This window comes from Pelodiscus sinensis, chromosome 17 (genome assembly GCF_052426305.1).
Source record: "Pelodiscus sinensis isolate ZL-2025 chromosome 17, ASM5242630v1, whole genome shotgun sequence".
Classification (NCBI taxonomy): Eukaryota; Metazoa; Chordata; order Testudines; family Trionychidae; genus Pelodiscus; species Pelodiscus sinensis.
Window position 1 is genome coordinate 10,171,039 of NC_143068.1, and position 17,820 is coordinate 10,188,858.

Consider the following 17,820-nt stretch of genomic DNA (forward strand, 5'->3'; position numbering starts at 1 on the left):
ATTGCTTCTACGGGGCGCATCAAACACACACATATTATATTGACCCATGTGCATGCAAAGAAATAAGCAGCAGTATATTCACCGTTCCAGTGAACTGTACCTTTGATCCACCTTGAATGCGGGCTCCTTAACTTTATGGGGGGAACATATGCAAAGCAAATAGGCATGCTATAGGGATAAGTGTTCCCTGGAAGGTGAGTGCTTGGGTAGCCACTCAGTAGAGAATCAAATGCCACTCAGCTGATTAGAAGAGCATCCACAGCCAGCAGCATGTGTTTCTACTGGTAGTGCACATCCGCACATGCCTTGGTGCATGTAACAACATTTATTCCACACATGGATGGAAAAACATTAGGGAACATGCATAGGGATACGTGTATGACCTCACTGAGTTTGTGCACTGTATGTTAGGAGGAAATAGCATAGAAGAAAAAGGGGAGCAGCGAGCTCCTCCAGACCCGGGGGCCAGGTGAAAGGCCCAGAACTCCTCCCACCCAGAGCTACAGTGGGAAGAATGAGTTCCTCCTGCAATGGGGCTTTGGTGTGGGATGGAGAACTCCTCCAGTCTAGAGGCATGGGGCAGAAGGGGAAAGAGGAAGTTCTGCAAGCCCTGGGTTCCTGATGAGGAGTGCAGAACTCCTCCAGTCTCCAGGCTGTGGCAGGGCAGTTGAACTCTCCAGCCGCGCATATAGCACTTTTCAACAATAGATTCCAATGAGCCTTACCAGGGAAAGTAAATATCATTGGCTCCTGCTTGTAGCTAGGGAAACTGAGGCACAACAAGCTTAAATGACATGTTCTAGTTTATGTACTGGATCAGTGGCAGAGCTAGAGCTCGATCCAGGGCCCACACTGCCTCCCTGATCATTGACTGACAACCCCACATAAGGGTGTGTGTGATTTTTTTCCCTTAGATAACAGTATTGTTGCTGTATGGACTACTCCTTTGCTCCCTCTCAAAGTAACCAGCTAATCTATTGGGTTAATAAGCACATACAAGCTGGTATTTTCCTGGCTTCCCAGGCTGTGTCTAAACTACATGGCTCCATCAATGGAGCCATGTAGATGAGGGTTGTAGGCAAAGGGAAATGAAGCCGTGATTTAAATAATTGCGGCTTCATTTAAATTTACATGACTGCCGCGCTGAGCCGACAAACAGCTGATCAGCTGTTTGTTGGCTCAGCGCGCTAGTCTGGACGCTCCCGCGCTGACCTGAAAGCTCTTTATCGACCTCCCCATTATGCCTGGTAGGATGAGGTTTACCGGGGAGGTCGATAAAGGGCTTTCATGTCGGCAGGGGAGTGTCCAGACTAGCACGCTGATCAGCTGTTTGTCGGCTCAGCGCGGTAGCCATGTAAATTTAAATGAAGCCGCAATTATTTAAATCACGGCTTCATTTCCCTTTGCCAAACAAACAAATCTACATGTCTGTGTCGACGGAGCCATGTAGTTTAGACGTACCCCCAATGACAGCCTGTACACCAAAACTAATGGAGAAATGACAGAACTAAAATCCCCAAATGCACTCAGACCTGAGAGTTCCAGACGTCTATAAAGCTATTTACCCATGTACCATTCCTGTTTCGTTCTCTGCATTCATCAGCACAGAAAACAATAGCTGATAGTTACCCAATATTGTTTTGGGTTTTCAGCAAGCAACCGTAAAGGACACCTCCCTTACCATCACCTGCCTTCTGCACCTTTTAGAAGTTACATATAAGCGAGTGGCACTCACATAGGGATAAAATATATAGATAAAATGGGCTTACTGCATTTAAACAAATTTTGCCATGAAACAGGCAGTAAGTAATGGGATTTCATCGGCCTACCAAGAAAGGTAAGTCATGCGAGGTAAGTTTTAGGAGTTCAACTGTAGTTAGCTACACTTGGTGGCACACAGCAAAGGAATGAACTAACAACTCAGTTTGTAATAGAAATGTATGTAACCTATTATTATTGTTCAAGGCCATTGTTTTTAGAATCAGGCTCAGCTTTATCAATGCCGTAAAGAATATAATTAATTATCTCTGGTCCTGTTTTTCAGTCTTCCTAATTGCACCTGACTTCAAACCAAGCACAGAACTTATGGCGTGCATATTATTTGTTATTTTAAAATGTACACTGGAGACTTCTGGTATTTTAGCATAGAAGACAGAGTGTGGACAATATAGAGCAGGGGTGGGCAATACTTTTTGATCAGGGGCCACTTCAGAAATTTTTGAAGTAGTCCCAGGCTGCCCTGGAAGGGGCGGGGCCTCAGGCAGAAAGGGAGGGGCCAGGACACTTCCAGCTTCCTCACCCACAGACTGATTGGTCTGGGGGCGGGGGAACTCACAAAGTCTTTGCCCCCCCCCCCCCCTTCAGGGAACTGCTGGCTGTTCTGAACAGCTGGCAGTTCACTCTAGGTACCCATTCGCCTGGTAGTGGGAGGACACTTGGCACACTCCCCCATACTGCCCCCAGATCAATCAGGACCTATGGAGGGGGAGCATGGGAAGTCCCTCGCTCCCGGCCCCTGCCCTGCAAGGGAGCACTGTGATTAGAGTCAACTGCCTGCCGAGCAGCAGCTGGTGGTTGACTTTAAGTACTGAGCCCCTTGCAGGGCAGGAGGAGACTTCATGTGCACCCCTCGCCCCCAAACCCTGATTGGCCTGGGGGCGGGGAGAGCAGCAGGGCCTTCACAGGTCAGATCACCTTGGTTGGCAGGTGGGATCCGGCCCGTGGAGGCCCTTTTGCCCACACCTGATAGAGAGGCAGGTGTGTTGGAAATTCAGCCCAGTCAGAAGTTAACCCTCTTTCCCCCTCTGCATTTGTGCCAGTCTGCCCTGCGAAAGGGGCAGCCTGTAGCTGCCATGATCCACGAGCAGGCATGGGAGTGAATTGTGCAAGAAGCACCATGCCTCCCATGTTCTCTCTCACACTGAGGTACAGAGTAACGCCCAGATCTTCAAAGATATTTAGGAACCGTTCCCCCATCAAAATCAGCAGGAGTTAGGCTCCTAATCCTTTCAGGGAGATGGGCCTAGGTAGTTGTATAGCTTCTCAAGGCTGGGGGGACTATCACAGTCATCTAATCTGACCCACAGAAGACAGGCCATAATCTTCCCCCAATCCTCATCAAATACATGGAGTAAGCTAACTCCCTGCAAGGCACCCAAGATGGAAAGTGTGTTGTGTTCAACCAGTGAAACTTGTGGATGAGGCCTGTGGGTTGGACCATATGTCTATTCAGGTAGAACCTCTCTAATCTGGCACCCTCGGGACCTTATTGCCCAATTAAGGGAGGTCAATATTGTCTAGCACAGGGGAGAGCAATAACACAGCAGCAGTTCACTAGGCTTGGCCCCTGGCGGTCCCCCCACTACTATATTAACCTGAACGGCCACAGGTACTGGTGATCCTGTTGGCCACGGATCACTCTTCCCAGCCAATGAAGCGACAGGAAGCAGCATGAACCGGGACAGCGCTGCCATTGGCTGGGAACAGCGCACCGTGGCCAATGGGAGCTGCGATCACTGGGACCTGAGGCCATGCCCTGGAAAGGGAGGGGCCTTGTGTAGAAGGAATGGGGCTGAGGCTAGGCACCCTTTTGTACCTCCCAGAGTGCACAGGGCGGGGCTTCAGCAGTGATTGAAAGGGCCCAAAGCGCTGGCTGCTCCTGTTGCAGCAGTGGGTGGGGCTCCAGCCCCTTTTGTATCGCCAGATCCCAGAGCAGTTGCTCCCTTTGTCCTCCCCCTCCATTGGCGACCTGATGTGCTCATTTAATCCATCTGCGGAGCACCTGGTGGGGAGATGATAGTCACGGACTAGTTCTACCACCCAACTCGTTTGTCAGCCGAGCTGCCTTAATTTGCTGGTGACATAGGTCAGCAATGAAGTATTTCCCCGTCCCCAGACCTAGGAAGATCTGAGCAAGTGCCCTGAGCCTCCAAGTTACAGAGCTACTGTGGGCTTCTCACGGAGTGGCACAACTGAAGACTCACTTTTAGCCCAGGGTTGTGCTTGACTGCTCAGTTTAGCCTTTCAGGGTTGTGCGCGCACTGGGGGAGGGAGGAACCAAAAGGCAAAGAGGAGCCATTTTTTATGGCGCGCGAGATGAGCTGTAAAAATTTATTACGTCTTTAAAATCTCCCAGTGCAACTTAAAAAGAAACGGCCACGCTTCATCCTTCCTATCCACCTTCAGGAGCTGCTGAGCCCTATCTAATGATACCCATCCTTCTGTGTGTACAAAGACACAGAGGTGATTTTTCTCCTCAGGGCTATTGTCCTCTCAGGAGAATGCCCATTATTAAAGTCGACCTTTGGCTCAGGTCCCTGCAAGGCTCCATGTGGTTTGTTTGAAGCTCCCAGATTTTTTCTCTCGACTCTTGGAGAGAGAGCCAGAAACTAGATGGATAAAAGAAAATAATAAGCTGAGCGACAGTGGGAATACTTTCTTTTAAGAAAGCCAGCAGGAGAAAAATCACTGTTTAAAACAAAAAAAAAAAAGCCCTGCACACGATTATTTCAGTTGTCCAACATGGGGTGCTGGCCTTTGCATAACCCACTGGTGAGTGCATTTTATGGTTCCACTTCCACACCGATCCACAGGGGCCATGAGTGTGAAAGTCCCAGCAAAAAAGCCTTCGCTCAAACTGCAGCAGCTTATGCTTTTATCTCTGGAGAGCTCTGGACGTGGCACTGGAACAGTTTTTGGAGCGGGGGTGTTGCGCTGCTCCCTCCTAGCCCCGATCTTCTCTCTTTACCACCCCATACTGCTGGGGCTGGCAGCTGGGTCTCTGCATTCAGGGCCAGCAGCCAGACACAACCCTGATGCTGGCAGTGGAGCCCCTGAGCACGGGGCCAATGGCTAAACAGGACCCCAGGGTTGGCAGTAGAGCCCTCAGGCAGCAGCAGGCCCAGTGGCTGGGATCCCAGGCAGCAGGGGCACAGAGCTGTCAGACCCTCGGCGGTAGGGACATGGGGCCAGGTCACCCAAAACCGGAGGGTGCTGCACACCTACTTCCTGCACCTATGAGTCCTGTTTTAGTTCCTCATGTGTTAGCCAAGGTAGCTGGTGTATTGAAAACTGAGTAGGAATTGTAAGCTATTGCTTTAATTTGCAAGGAGTTTCCTGGCTAATGGGCTCTATAGGGAAGCATGTGATTAGACTCAGTCTGCTCAGTGCCAGCCTGCAGCAAGGTGGGCTAAGTTGTTCCCCTCTTCCTTAAGGAGCAAACTGCTTGGTTTCTCTCTGGTTTGGGGTTCTGATGCATTTAAAGTCCTGGATTTTAAGAAATAAAGTTGTGTTATGTTGCAGCCTTCTTGACAAAGTGCTTTATGTTGTCTAAATTCTGTTTGTAGGCCATGAACGTAAGAAAAGCAACCATCACATCTGTTCTTCAAATAGCCCTAAATTACCGCTGAGCTCAAGTAGCAGCTCTGCATTAGGATAAAGATCTTGTTCTATGGAGTAAGAATTTTCCTTTTCCCAAAAGAATTTGGCCTTTGTAACAGTTATGTAAGTTTTTGTGTAAACCAAATCTACAATTAACACAAGAAATGGACCTGACTTGGAACCCAAATCACGCCAGAAGTCATGCTACAAGCTGACGGTAACCGGATTTTCTAGCAAAGAAAGAGGAAGAAATATGGTAGAAGGGGAATTAGACGTGAGCCAACAGTGTGAATATATAGGAACTGAAAAGAGGGTGAGGAACAATGACAGTGACAGGTGAATATTTGCCTCTTTGGCTTATATTTCAGGAGTGCCACATTTTGAAGTCTGTTTGCAAAGGTTAGCACTGAATGAGATTGTGATCAGAAAACAAAATCCATGGCCATATAGTAGTACATTTTAGGCTGGACTTCTCTCTCCTTTTACTCAATCTTGGCTTATTCATGCACAAAACTGCCCACTTGCAAAGATGCATCTGCACTTTGCAGGTGCAATGTGATACTAAAACTTCTAAGGATTTTAGGATGCTTTGAATGTTCTCCCATGTCAAAGCAACAAGGGCAGGATTTAAAAAAAACACTCATCTGATTTAGGAGCACAAATCCCATTTAAAGTCAATGGGACTTGTGTTTCTAACTCACTTAGGTGCTTTTGAAAATCCCATCCTAAATCCCTACATGTGAAGAATTATTAGAAACTCAACAATTGAAATCAAAATTTGCCAAGAGAAAAGATCCATTTCAGCAAACTTTTCCATCAGCAAAAATCAAAATGAAATCTTTTTTTTCCCCCAGGTTGACACTAATATCTTTTGTGCCATTGCAGTTTCTCATGGCAGTTGTAGCTCCTGGTTCCTTCTTTTCAGCAGGATTATATCTCTCATGATGCACCATGGTCCTTCCGGTATCTGAGTTGCTGCCATGCATCAAGGGATTCCATGCTTTGACATTTCCAAGACAAAATTTTACATAACTTTTGGGGTTTTCCCTTTTTTTGTTATTTTTTTTGTTCCAAAAAAATGTTGATGTTGTAACATTTCTTTCCAATTTGGGATGCAAACAAGTGCTGAAATAACTGAATTTCCTACAAGCTGGAAATTTCATTTTTGATGTGTTCTAGCTCTGAGAGCTGGAAAAATCTACCTGTTTCTGGCAGCCCTCAATGATATGAAGGAGAAATGTGATGGGCTACGAAAAAGTAAAATGTGGAGAACAAAGAATCAGAAATTGGAAGGTAAATTGCCTCACTAATGATGGACAGGAAATGGCATGAATATCAAAAGATTACTGGAAATGGTCTCAATCACACCATCTATGCCATTAAAAGAACAGACTGATTTTTTTCCCATAAATTGTTTACCAAAAGTCTTCAGTTTAATTTTTCCCTTTTTCATTGTTAGCATTTTTTCACCATTTTTCCTTTTTTTCTATCTCGCCTCTGAAAAGAAAGAGAAAAGAAACCCCCCTGCCAAAATTTATAAAATAAAAATCACCAACTGTAAGATTTCTCAGGGTTTTTTGTTGTTGAAATGCACATGTTGCCAATCAGTTTTTTTCATAATAAGTTTTTGAAAAAAGAATTGATGTCATTTATTTTTCAATCAATGTATTAATTATTTCACAACTGGGAAACCAACCCACAGAGTGATTCAAGATCACACACAAAGCATATAGTGGAACAAGGAATTCAATATAGATATCCTGAGTGCCAGTTCAATGATGTAACTACAAGACCAGTCTCTTTCATAGCTGTAGGCTTGACTAGCTGGGTCTTTCTGCCTCCTCTGTACTCTTAGGTGTGCATTTTTTCCCTGATTCTTTCATCATTCATTGATAAAGTAGAGTTTAGCTGTCACAGATGCTGACACTCTTATTTTCATTTTAAATAAAAGGCTTGACTGGCTTGTATCAAAATACAGATGGCAAGAATTGGCTGATTAAGGTGGCCATAATTTGTATACAGACACTTCAGATGATTGCATCACACTGCCAGCTGCTTGGAATGTAACCTGCCCCCTGCAATTTATCACAGATATTTTGTAAAGTTGGATCTTCATAGATCACTGCTCTTGCTGGTTGCCTTAGGATTTCTGGCTGAACCTCTTATAGAAAAGTAAGGCCATCTGTGTCTTTTGGACTACACGTTCTTTCTTGTTATGGTGTATTAACTGAGGTTTGACTTAAAAACTGCTTTGGCAGATAGTCAACAACTTACAATAAGACACAGCATGTTTCCAGCTTTCTAATGAATGAGGCATGTGTGTTGTGTTTTTGAGATGCTCGTGAAACAGTGAGTAGGAGTATCTGGTGAATTCAGCTGTTACAGAAGCTCCAGAACACTGTTAAGTAAAGCCACTGGATCATCACTGTTGTGTCAGTGGGGCTATTTATTGGATCTCTCCATTCTATGGTAATGCTTCATTAAGGAGGAAAAGACTAAGGCCATGTCTACACTAAATGGAAGATTGCCACTGCCACAATTGATCTTTCGGAGTTTGATTTAGTGAGTCTAGGTAAGACTTGCTAAATCAAACTCAGAGAGTACCCCAGCCAGCTGTTGGTATTCGTGCTTATGCAAGGAGTCAGGGAAGCCAATGGAAATATTTGCTCCCATTGACCTTCCACTGTGGTGACGGCAGGGAAACGTGAAACAAGGTATGCCGACTCCAGCTATGTAATGAATGTAGCTGGAGTTGTGTATCTTCATTCAACATTCCCTATGAGTATAGAACTGGCCTTAGGAAAGAAAAAGTTATAACTAGGACTGTGAGGAAATTTCAAGAGAATATGAGAACTAACCAGTCAGTTTATTCATTGTTGTTATGATAATTTGAATGTTTGGGTTGAAGACAACTGACCACTTTTAACAGAGCACTAATATAGGGTAGACAATGTCCATGTGAGCAGTTATGACATGGTATAACAAAAATAAACTCACATTGCACTTGATCTCAAAGTGTTCTACCAATTTTAATGAAATACTACACTACCTTCATAAGGTGATCATTGCCCAGGTTTTCCAAATCAACTAAAGCACAGAGAAGTTAAGTGATTTGCCCAAAGTCATACACTCAAACAGCGACCGAGTAAGAGCAGAATCTGAGAGTTCTAAAACTCTGCCCATTGCATTATCCACTCTTGAACAGTATGTTTCAATAATAGTAATAACCACCCAGAATTCTTCTTGCCAAAGCATCTCATTGTTATTACATGTTTGCCAACCGCAGAAAGTTCAAAACTCATGTGTTAGGCTGACCAAAAACATGAGACTGGTTTAATAAATCACAAGATTTAAAAAAGTAGTAAATATGGAGATATCCTTATTAGTTTTCTGTTTTATGAGTGTTGAGAGGTTCACATTGTAACTATGATTGCTATAAACTTTCTTTTCTTAAACTGAAAGCTGAGAGTCTCACAAAATCACATGAATCTAAGAGATGGAGCTTTAAGAAAAACATCAGTTATTGTGACACTCAAGTTAAACTTGCAAGAGTTGTCCACAGGTTGCTTTTATGCAATAAATGTATGAAATGATACTGTAGAAACCAGCCAAACTGCAGTTACTTTCCATTATAGATAGAAAGTGATTTCTCTTCCATCATCTGTACATATAGAGTTATTTTAGGATTTTAAAAGAATTTCATAATTGAATGGACTCAGTTTTCTCCCAACATACCAAACGATTGAAATGACATTAAAAACTTCTGCGGATGTACTAAGCAAATATCTGTCTATGTATGTATTGAGTATGTATCTGTCTACGAATTTATAGTTTTATAGCTGCACCCTTGGGAATCCTCTCTGGAAATTTGGTCCTTAAGGAGGAAAATTGCTGAACAGCAATCAAAACTAGTGAGGTATAGATCATGGATGGGCTATAGGTTTGCATTAAAAGTGAACATAAAACTTTAATTCAAAGACAAACCAGATCTGTACAGATTGAGACCTTATATGGTGGGGATAAAAAGCACAGAAGTATGTGAATTTTTTTCTCACCCATTTGTATTTTCACACACTTCCCACTGGGACAAGAAACAAGAAGTACGGCGATTGAGTGAGAGAGGTCAATATTGTAGCATTTCCAGTATGACTAGAAACAGAAAATACAGAAAAATTCATGAGAAAACCCTGTTCTCCAGAGATTTATATTTCAGTTTTGCAGACCCAGGTGATTCAGCTAATTTCATGTAGTCTGATTCTGTTGTTTGTCTTCTGGGTCAAAGACATTTGAACTCAATGGGATCCGTGTTCGGCATTCTCCACCTGACTCCAGGCACCTGGCAGGATCACACAGGTTGGACAGCTAGAAAATGCAGGGCAGCTAAACTCCCATTGTCCTCAGCACCTCCTCAGGATTTGGTCCCACAATGTTGGTTGTTTGAGGTTTGCCTCTCACTAAGCCCAGTCATACAAGTTTATTTTTTTCTAAAAAAAAAATCATTATAACATAAAACCTGTTGTTTTGTGACAGCAGCTGCATATAAACGGAATGGGAGACTGCACATTGCCAAAGGACAAAAGACACTGATAAGCTAAAATGCTTTGATTACAGAGGTTGTGTTTTTTTACTCCCTAGCTGTATGGATGATAATAATACAACAAGAAATTGTTCCACTTAAATGGTATCACACTTCATGGGGATGCATACTGTACCTTTCCTTAATGGTGCTGAAAGTAAATCACTGTGGTGATTGAAAGAATAGGTGAATCAGAATAGCACTGAATCCCCGATTAAAGCGAAATGTTTCCGCTAGAGAATCAGTGAAGAATGAGAGATGATAATTGATCAGAATCATTTTAGAATTACATTGAGCTTCCCAATCTGTTGTATTCACCTGTTACATCTTTGTGTTATATCTACATTATAAGCTGTTTGGGGGCAGGGACAGTCTTCTTGTCATATGTCCATATAGTGCCTAGCACAATCTGGATGGACCCTTGAGATACTCTAAAGCAATACAGCAAATAATAATAATTAATGAACAACTGATGAATATGTTTCCATTCCAGGCTCAGCATGCAAATGAAACTTAATGTCTGAAAAGAAAAAGATGATAGAAGGCATATTATTGTCATGAAGGGGTTTTGTTCCTTTAAAAAAAAAAAAGTCCAACTAAAGGAATCTATACAATCCTACATTGACTCTGGCCATGGGGGATTGTTCTCACTCTCTCTCTCTCTCCCTCCCTCTCTCCCTATCAGAGCATTAATGAATCCCGGAGAAGGTTTTGACATGACTGATGTGTCATCATTTGTCTACACTGCAATTAACCCCATGTCAGCTGACCTGGGCTAGTGGGGCTCCACTGCAGGGTGGATATCTAGGCTCAGTGTGGAGCATGGAGCCCAGCGTTCCGACCTGAGCACCAGTCTGGATGTCTAATTTTTATAATCCCACAGCCTGAGCCCCATGAGTGTTGGTCAGCCATGGGTGTTTAATTGCAGTGTAGAAATACCTCTGACAAGGACTGCACACGATTCCTGCTATAACAACTGGTGCAATTTGCATATCCAGATGAAGGACCATTTTGCTTTGTAAGGACAGCCCTGGTTGTGGAATGGCTAGGGAGCTTGCATACATTCATATGTTAGCAAATGTGTTAGAATGCAAGAAGACATAATTTCCTCCACTAACCTGATGTAAATTAGAGAAGAGGTGAAAGGCCTACAGAGAGCTGTTTTTCTCCAGGGACCAGCTTCCATCAACCAGCAGGGGTTGAAAGCTTCAACACAGAGGAGATAGCACAAGGAAACCAGACTGCAGAGAGATTGCGCAGGACTCCGAATTTTTAAGGTACATCTACACAGTAAAAGCTGTGCACAGACTAGTTTTCCTGAGTGAGCCTGAACCCTTGTGATGCCTGTAAAAATAGCAGTGAACATAATACAGTGTGGGCTAGCGAGCTGCGTGCTTTCCCAGAATCCAAGCCAAGCTTGTGCTACTCACACATACAGCATGGGCTTGGGTGCTATACTTAACTGTGCTGGATTCATACTAGCTTGCGGAGGGGCTGGCAAGCCCAGGCACAGCTCCTATTGGTTCTCCCTCAGGAGGGATGTTTGGGTGGGGAAGTGATGTGGATGAATCAGGGAAGGAATATGAATAGCCAATAGATATGAGCTACATGGATCCACCAGCCAAAAGCCTTACTACTACCAGAGCCCATGGCCCCTTTATCTTTCTAAGTCAGTCTATCCCTTTGCAGAGGTCAATGCAGCCCTGGCTTATCATTGGTCCATGAACTGATTGTACCATGTGAAAGCCTTCCTATTGGCTCCAGCACTGTTTTCTAGAGCCTTCTGTCCCTGCCCTTGAATCAAAGCATGCTGGGAAATGTAGTCAGGGGACTCTGGTAGCCATTACAGTTGGCCTATGTCTAGACTGCAAGCCTCTTTCAAAAGAGGCTTTTTCGAAAGATACTTTCGAAAAAGCCTCTTTCGAAAAACAGCATCTAGATTACAACCAGTACTTTTGAAAAAGCAAGTTGCTTTTTCGAAAGAGCACCCAGGCTGTCTGGACGCTTTCTTTTGAAAAAGCACAGTTTGCATTACATAGCGCCTTTTCTCAAAAGAGCACTTTAAAAAAAAAGTCATTCTTCTTCGTAAAATGAGGTTTTCCGTGGTCAAAAAAACTGCCGCGTTCTTTTGATTTACTTTTGAAAGAACGCAGCAGCAGTCTAGACACAGGGGAAGTTTTTTTGAAAAAAGGCCACTTTTTTCAAAAAACTCCTGTAGTCTAGACACACCCTTGTAGTCCTTTTGGAAGGGTCTCAGAGGCTAAATTTGGAGCTAGAACTGGCATCCGCATCTTATAAAATTTCCCAGCTGCGCAGCTGTGTTTGAAGATGGAGGCTTATCTGAAATCCAAAGGTAGCTTGTATCTCTAAAAATGAGAAGCAAGGGAATGCAGCCTCTTTTGGGCACATCTCCCTCCATTCCAGCTTTTATGGCTTTTCGGTTTCATCCTAAACCCTTTTCCCTATCTCCCACTTTTAGCTACTGCAGCAGCAATTCCCTCTCAACTGGAAGTGAAAAGAAGAAAATACTCTAGTCCAAGGCAGTCACTCCTTTGGACGTTAATGAGAATTATATGGGCACGTGGAAGAAACAATACCCTGCTGAGGGTACGATCAAGTAATAACAGGAGCGTTAAACCTTTCCCATCTTAAAAAGCCACTTTGTCACTGAACTGAGACAATGACCCCTTGGAGAATTAGGGTATGTCTACACTAGCCACCCTACCTCGAACTAGGGTGACTAATGTAGTCATTCGAACTTGCAAATGAAACCCAGGATTAAAATATCCTGGGCTTTATTTGCATGTTCCCGGGCGCCGCCATTTTTAAATGCCCGGTAGTTTGGACTCCCCACCCACGGCTGCACGTGGCACGGGCTAGGTAATTCGAACTAAAGCCCCTAATTCCGACTACCATTACTCCTCTGCAATGTATGCACCCGGGAACATGCAAATAAAGCCTTGGATATTTTAATCCTGGGCTTCATTTGCAAGTTCGAATGACTACATTAGTCACCCTAGTTCGAACTAGAGTGGCTAATGTAGACATACCCTTAGAGAGGATTCAAAGAGGTTATATTCCTGCAATGCTTAATAGTGGCAATTTGAAATTTTTCCATGTAGAAACCGGGGTGGATATTATTGAAATGCAAGAGAGACCCAGTGCTGGGTTGATATGGCTGCTGTGGTGCCGTGATATTGTTGTTGTTCTGCTGAATGGTGCTGGAAGATACCAGGAAGTGTGTCTCGACTGATGGGCACTCACAACCCTTGCTGAAAGTGTTTAATGTGCTAGCCACTCTTCATTCTGGGAATACATTGATGCCTAGACTGAACTTGGCCCTCAAGGTCTAGGGCCAGGAGGACATGATGAGGGTCTTGGGTTTCATGCCAATGCTGATATTCTGGATGCTGTTGTCACGTTTTCGGTTTCACAAAAGTTTTCCTCTTTTTGACAAAACTTTGTTTCCCAGATTTGACTCTAACAGCCATGAGATTATTATAAAAGCCTCATAACACTTAGTCCCAAGTGGCATTAGCTGGGAAAGTGACATATGATGCAGCATATGGCAAATGTGTATTTAGAAGCACAGAAAATAGACAAAACTCATTTGGGGTCAAGAACTAATCAGACAATGTATGCTTTAAGTGCAATGCTGATGCCACTGAAGAAGAACATTATATTAAAAACTGTATTTATAAACATGATTAAATCCAGCTGTGCACAAAAGGCTAGACAAACATGAAGGAGGCAGGGAAAGAGTCTGTTTTGTAGCAAATTGTCTCCTCTTTCGCATCATCAAGGCAAACTCAGTGGCTTTCGTATCAATACTTTATATAAAGGGCTGTTCATAGTTTGTGTAGTCAAGTTCATGGAGGAAAGGAAAGTGCTTGTTTTATTCTACCTAATTCAGAGCTTTCTATATTTGGAACAGACTCAGAAAATACCATTTTAGACCCCGAAGAAATTCCTTTATTGGAGAAGAATTAGGGCATTAGGTAGAAACATCACTTTTAAACAAAATCTTATAAGCATCTTGCAGAATTGATGGGGTCTCTTGTTCACCATACAGTGTTTCAGAAAACCAGGAAATCTTCAAAAACACAAGCTGAATAATATGGATAATATTGTCATAGCTTGGGATCATGATATAAAAATGATGGAATCTCAAGAAAATGGTTTCATTTTTATAATATTTCTGCACCGTGTTAACATTTTCTCAACCCCATTGCTTCTACTTGGGTAACACATGCCACTCTGCACATGCATATGTAACTTTCTGTCTTTCCAGGATGCAGAATATAATGGACTTGATATTGATTTCATGTACTCCAGTGTAAATAAGCATTAACCCAAATAAATTCAGTGGAGTTACACTAATATTTCTGCAAAAACCCCTTGCACAAAAAGAAACTACAGAAAATATGCTAATGATGTCGTGACTTATACTAGTGAGTCCCTCCTTAGGATATTTTCTGCCGCAAAAACTCGTAGTGTAGACATAGCCATAATCTTCCACTTATTCTGGTAGCCATTGCTTCAATTCCAGAAATGGGTCCAAGACTCGAGCATGAGTGAGACTGACAACACATGAGAATTACCTTGGCAGCTAAACCCATATGGTGATTCTTTTTTGTCTTCTGATACATGTTGTTATTCCACCAGAGCAACATGCCAGATGGCTCAATGCGTTTTTCAGAATTCCTTCTCTCCTCTCTGCGCTACACGTTAATCTGTCTTCCAGCAGCTTTTTAAACACATTTTATATAGCCTCAAGCTCATCACAGTACATTTTAAAGCTTCATTCTCTTCCTTGTTTGATATCAGCCTGGATTTGATCAAATATTCATACAATCTGCCCTGTAATTGAGTTGTGATGAGGTACCCAGTTTTCATTAACTCGGATGAAATAATTAAGTTAGAGATGGCAGCATTTCTCCATTCTCCTCTGGGTTTTGTGGTCATTCATCACTTTTTCATGCAATAAGTGATTGCCAGAGAGCTCAGTATGGTGTGGACATGCTGAGTTGCTGAGTGCCTAGCCCAGTATAGTAAGTGTTTAACTGTAAGCACATCATCATTTTACCACAGGCTATGGGAATATGCACATGCTTCAAGATAAACAAGTGCTTGAGTGCTGTGCTGGATCAGAGAGTACGTGTATGATTCCAACTCCTGCCAAGATGCTGGTATCTGCAAATCCCAGCCCTAGATCATATCAGCTCCTAGATTTAGGACATCGACTGTGGTATTACTGACTGGTAAAACTGTGAGACTATTTGAGATGACCATGAAAGTCATTTGGCAGGCAAACCTCTATCAAAAGACTTTTAGGAGACAGAGCTTATGAACTTCAGAAAGATCATAGCACAAAGGGAGTTTTCTTGAATAAGTACCTGAGGTCCAGACTAAATGATTATTGAGCAGAGAAGTCACCATGAGCTCAAGAGATGGGTCTTGTCTATGTCAGGTCTCGTCTATACTAAAGCTGGAAGGTGGGCTTGAGGTATGCAACTCCAGCAACGTAAATAACATAGCTGGAGTCAATGTACATTAAGAAGAGTTTTGGTGCCCTCCTCAAAGTGGGAGGTCGATGGGAAAAATGCTCCTGTCAAATTCCCTTACTCCTCATGACTACAAGGAGTATCATGGTCGACAGGGGGCACCCTCAGTGTTTGATTTAGCAAGTCTTTACTAGGTCCACTAAATCGAATGCAGAAAATCAACCACTACAGCATCAATCTCGAGTGCAGTAAAGACATGGCCTCAGAATGCACAGCCAAGTTGCATTCAGAACAGGGTCTCCAAATTTCTGCACTTCTCAATTGGGAGGTCTAGGCTTAGAAAAGTTGCTGGCAGCATTCCAACCCTACTGGGAAAGTTCAGGACTTTGGGGTTTATTCCCTTTTTTTCTAAACACACCAGCTGGTTGGCTAAGAGGTGGCATCAATTAATTAGCAGAAAACTGAGCAGAAGGTAGTCTGTGGAGAATCACTAGTACAATGGAGCTTTCTGTTGAAGGCAGCCAAGCTAATGAAGTCACAAGATGGGCTGCTAAAAAGCTCTGTATTGATGAATGAAGATGAGCCAAGCCAGTGAGAAAATTCTGGCACCACATCCAGACAATCATGGAGACCTTGAACATTCCTCTGTGTATGGCTATATAAGGTCATAGAAGGATGAGATTTTTAGCATTGTCCATGAACATTAACTTTACCATACACACATAAACTTATGAAAAAAATATTCCCATGGATGATCAGTGAAATTTGCAGATAGGTAAACTAAAAAAATGCTGCTTGGGAGCTTAGCAGAGTTTGATTGAAAACAATTTACTTTGCGTATTTTGACACGAGTTTGACAATGTGTTTTATCTGCTTTAAAACTAATTGTGTGAATCTCAGCTTCTACTATCATTAAATAATTATTGTCTGACTCTCCCATAATTTGTCATGATGGTAAAAAAAATGTAACAGATATAAATAAATAAATAAATCTTCCTCTGTGTTTTAGAAATATACATTTGTCTGCTTTCTGTCTGTCCATGAGTCTGTTTGTTCAAAAACGTCTCTTAAACGGTAAGAGCTAGGACCATCAAATTTGGTTTGCTGCTTTCTCTTATCATAACTTAAAGTAAGGTAAAGGTTTGTGCCAGGACAATGGGATGTATCTCATAAAATGGAAACGGAGGGGGTCTGGTAGGAGGGACAGTTATACTGTAAAATGACCACAGGGGGGTGGCAACAGGCCAGAGATGGGTACCCGGATAGCTATAACCCCACTGGGACAGCTTCTGCTATATATTACAGAAAGTGTGTCTGTTTGTGTGCCTGTCTGTTCTCCAGCCAGGGCCATGCACTGCTCCCCTGGCTGTGCTACAGACAAGCACTTCTCACCTTGCCCCAAGCTGCTGCCATGACAAAGGGCTGGGGTTGTCCTATTTCCACAGGGTAGCCTGCATACTGAACCCCTCATCCCCAGCCCTACCCCAGAACAATAATTTAAATGACGAAAAACAAAACTTATTTGAATTAAGGATCCAAGCAACGCCAGGTAAATCTTTAAACAAACAATTATCCATCAAAATTATTTATGCTCCTCTCCACCCGAAATTATACAGGCAGTCTGGGTCATGGCTCAATCTATGTGTTCTCTGGTTTGCCAAGGTTTACTGTCTGCAGAATGGTGATTTAGTTTCTAACGTCTCTCCATTGCCCATTAAGAAGCATGGCCCTGTTCTGAGAATGTGAAATTCACTTCCAAGGAAAGCCTTATGCAAAGAGGGTACCCTGCATTAACAGCTTACGTAGTGCTTACGGCCTTGGATGAATGCTTTCTGCGCTTTCCGTCTGAGACCAATCTCTCACCGTTCCTACAGGCTATGGAATTATATGCTTATTAATGGGGATGGGGGCCTTTGTGGGTTAATGCATTAGGATTCCCTACCTCAAACCCTGGCTTAAAGCCATGTCAGTGGAAGCAGTCTGCTGTCATGCTGTTCTCTCGTTGTGTATATCACAAAACTACCAGATGATCTGATGTAGCTGATAGGCTGTGCGACCCGGCATTCGAAGAGTGCATGGGGGCAGGGTTCCAGTGTAAAACAAAGGTGCTTTGGAAAAGCTGGATGAGTGGGGACAGCAACATGCAGATTACACCCTAAACATTGCTCCAACCAATACTATCCAGCCCTGAATCCAAGGAGAAATTTTGACCCATTTAAAAGATACACAAGAAATAGACTCATTCCTGGGGCTTCTAGTATGAGAGGCACAAAGGCTAGAGGATTATCAGGAGCTATTAAAATGCATTTAGCTTTACTCTCTACCCAAGAGATCAATCAAGTTAAAAGGGAAAAATCTCCA

At 43.0% G+C, this 17,820-nt stretch overlaps 1 long non-coding RNA gene across 2 annotated transcripts in view; it reads right to left on the reverse strand.

Moving 5' to 3' along the window:
• Positions 1–9,400: 9,400 nt before the first annotated feature.
• The window catches only part of LOC112546293 (uncharacterized), a 29,191-nt gene continuing 20,771 nt past the window's right edge, over positions 9,401–17,820 (reverse strand). For both annotated transcript variants that reach the window (XR_012896425.2, XR_003089957.3), the window contains one exon: positions 9,401–10,475. This is a non-coding gene — a long non-coding RNA (uncharacterized LOC112546293). The remainder of the gene's footprint in view (positions 10,476–17,820) is intronic.